This window comes from Camelina sativa, unplaced genomic scaffold (assembly GCF_000633955.1).
Source record: "Camelina sativa cultivar DH55 unplaced genomic scaffold, Cs unpScaffold00456, whole genome shotgun sequence".
Lineage (NCBI taxonomy): Eukaryota > Viridiplantae > Streptophyta > Magnoliopsida > Brassicales > Brassicaceae > Camelina > Camelina sativa.
In genome coordinates this window covers 153028-156741 of record NW_010921702.1, presented here as the reverse complement: position 1 = coordinate 156741, position 3714 = coordinate 153028, and positions in this window count along the sequence as shown.

The window sequence follows — 3714 nt, the reverse complement described above, 5'->3', positions numbered from 1 at the left end:
TCCACCATCCAATTCACAACAAGCTTACAAGCCTAAGGTTCCTTTTCCTAAGCCTAGGAGGTCTAAGCAGGAGCTTTAGGAAGCTAGATGCAAAGCTATGATGGACAAGGTAATGATTGAGATGCCTTTAATTGATGCAGTCAAGTTTTCTCTTGGGCTTAAGAGATATGTGAAGAGGATGGTCACCAATAGTTTGAGTCCTGAGGAAGGAGCACTGCTTACAAAGGATGCCAGCTCAATTCTGTTGAAGCAGCCTCCACAGACGAAGAAGGATAAGAAGCAGGAGGTGGTTGTATCTAAGGAAGTAAATGCAATGATTCAGAGTAAGATTGCAGAGAAGTTACCAGATCCTGGAAGTTTTGTGTTAGACTGCTCTATCTCCAAAGGAAGATTTCCTCACTCACTTTGTGATATTGGCTTTAGTATTAACTTGATGCCACATTCTGTTGCTGTGGGACTTGGCATGACAGATTTCAAGCCAACTAAGATCTCTCTTATCTTAGCTGATCGATCCCGCAGAATTCCTGAAGGCGTCTTAGAGGATATTCCGATTAAGATTGGAGAATGCATGATTCCCACTGACTTTGTGATGTTAGAATATGACAAAAAGCCTAGTGATCCTCTCATTTTAGGATGCTCATTCTTAGCTACAGCTGGTGCCATCATTCATGTTAAGAAAGGACACATATCTTTGAATGTGGATGATTTGGTCATGAACTTTGAGATGGACAAGCTGAGAAGAGCTCCGACTATTGATGGTCAGACATTTTCTATGGAGATTGCTTCTGATGATGATATGATCATTGAGCTTCATGAAGATATTACTGTTGGGTATGTCAAAGAGTTGGAGACTATTGAGAAAGTGAGTAAGCAAGCTGTTAAGCTTAAAGATTGGAGTGGAGATCATCTAAGCAGTACTAGAGACCATGATGAGGTTCTGATCCATGACAAGTCGCTGGTGGTTGATGTTTTTATAATGGAAACACGGATTGCTGAGGAAAGCTGCAGAAACGTTGAAGAAACAAGAGTTGCAGGCCAATCATCGATCGATGCAACTGTTGCATTGATCAACACACCTTCCAGAATCGGCTCGGACTTGTCCAGAACTGAAGATTCTCGAGTTGATTCCTTAGCTGCAAGTCCTAGACCAGTTGTAAAGCTGAAATCTCATCATTCCACAGCCAAGAACCCACAGGTAAGGCTAAGGTATGCATCTCCTTCTCCCAAACCTTCTCCATTCATCAATAAGAATTTCAAAGGTACAAAAACTGTTGTGCAGTTAACCAAGCCACGAGATTATCGTAGAGCGCTTGTTTTTTTCTGTTGATGATTTTGCAGGACTTAAAAGAAAGCCACCCATATCTCAGTCTCGCCCTGGTCCTGTTCCTCATGTCCCATGTAGACCTCATTCATCTGCTGCCTACACACCACCTTGGATGAAGAGGACATCCTCTCAGAAGCATTCATTGACATGTTCCGATCCACCGGATGCCTGAGATCCGACACAGTCAAGCTAATGACTGAAAACAAGCGCTTAGTGCGAGACAGCCCACTGGTAGGTTTTTCTTTTTCATTTTTCTTTTAATTTTTATTAAATTTTATTTTATTCGCCAATCTCTTACTTGATAGCACTGGAGACAGTGTTGTTTAAGTCTGGGGGAGGTAGTTACTAACTACGTTTTTGTTTTTGAGAAAAAAAAAATTGTTTTATTGAGTCAAAATTTTGTTGGGAAGTATGATTTTTCTTTTTAGTGTACTGTCTTGGTTGATTAATACTGCAGATTGAATCCACAAATCCGACTAATGAAAAATCCAATGGCTGACCAGTGAACCAGAAAAATCTAAATTTCCAACAGAATCCATAAAAGCTTGAGGTAATTTCTGTACTTTTCTTTTTACCTCATCAAGAGATTGATGTTCATAGAGCTTGACTCCTTGTTCATACCTGACAAGTAAGACTTCAGAAAGAAAATGGTACTCTTCTCCCTTATTTAAAATATTTTTCCTGAGAGCTTTGTAAAAAAAAAACGGAGAATAAGAGATGAAATGATTTTGATCAGTTTAGAGGGTTAGGTAAATTACATGTGATCCCATTATTCTACTCTTGAGTCAAATGATCACACAAAGCTTGGAAGCGAGGGGTAGGTAAATTACCAATGACCCCGCTATTCGCTTACACCTTTGAAGAGAAAAAAAAAAAAAGATAATAAAAAAGGCAAAGCTCAAAGGAAGAATAAATAGAATAAGTCCGGGGGAGAGAAAGAATACCACATGTGGTAAAAGATATGTCTTGCTTGTTATGGTATTGTACGGAAATAAGTCTAAAAGGTTCTTGATATTGATCAAATTGTTGAGACTCACCGATGAAAGCTTAATGGAGGAAGTAGTGGAATTTGGTTTGAATTTGGGATACTATGAAAGTCAACGGAGAAGTACATGGTGGTTCGATTTGGATTTATCAGCTAAGCATATGGATTATGGTTTGGATGATCATGGCATTACTTTAAAAAGAAAATGAGTTCCTGCGTTTTCAAACCTCTTTCACATGACTAAGTTTATGTTTTGCTTGAGGGTAAGCAAAGGCTAAGTCTGGGGGAGTTGATATATCATGGTTTTTAGGTGTTTTAAGCCATGATATAAATCTTATTTATAGAGTCTTTTGGTGTTTTTAGATGTCTTTTTGAGTCTTTATAGGATTAAGCATGGATGAGAGCCTAATGGAGCTAAATAGGAGGATTTGGAGTTAATCAAGCATTGAGGCTGAAGTTGCAAAGTTGGGAGACAAATTTAGAGAAGGTGTCGATCGACACAGCATGTGCATCGATCGATGCTAGGCCACAAGAAGAAATCAGAAGTTTTCCCACAAGTTTTGAAGATTTACAAATCTGCCTCAAAGTTTTTCATATTTGCATCATTAGTCCCTGGACGTGTTTAGGAATATAAATAGGATTTTTATGGTCATTGTTTAGACCTAAGCTTTATTTTTTCCTGCAACTTTTGAGAGCAAAATCCTGTGAGAGATTTTTAGAGAGCTTTTGGAGAGAAGAATCAAGACTCCTTCAGAGAAGATTCAGAACTCCTTTTCTTCTCCCTTTAATCTCTTTATGATATCTATTTCATTCATGATTTGTGTTCTTACAATTATGTCTGAGTAGATTTGCTTGTTAGGTGTAGGGTTTCTCATTAGGGATTTCATAGATTATTAAATCTGTTATTATTTAGGATTCATTATCTTTCTTGTTCTTTACCATAGGTTGTTTGTAATCCTAGATCTTTGATTAGTCATCTGGATTTAGATCTTAGGATTATTGATTGATATGAGAATATAATTGATTTTCCTGATAAAACCTTTGGTGAGCAAAATTACTTTTTGCAAAGAGATTTGAATTAGTGATTTTGTGAACTTATCTAAACCTGATTTTATTGCTGGTTTTTAACTTGAATTTTGCAAAGAAATTTGAATTTTCTAGTTTTAAACTTAGATAATGTTTGCAGTGAGAACTGATTTATTTTATAATTGTGTTTAGAGTTCAAGAACGGTGCTTAATTATTTAATCATGCTTGTTTAATTAATTAATCTGATTTTCCATGATTTCCTGATAATTTCCCTAGGCCTAGCGTTTAATCTTTCTGAATTTTACAACTTTTTATTTTTTGTTCTGCATTTCTTTTAAATTAATATTTTTGGTTTAGCATAATTAAAAGATTATTAAA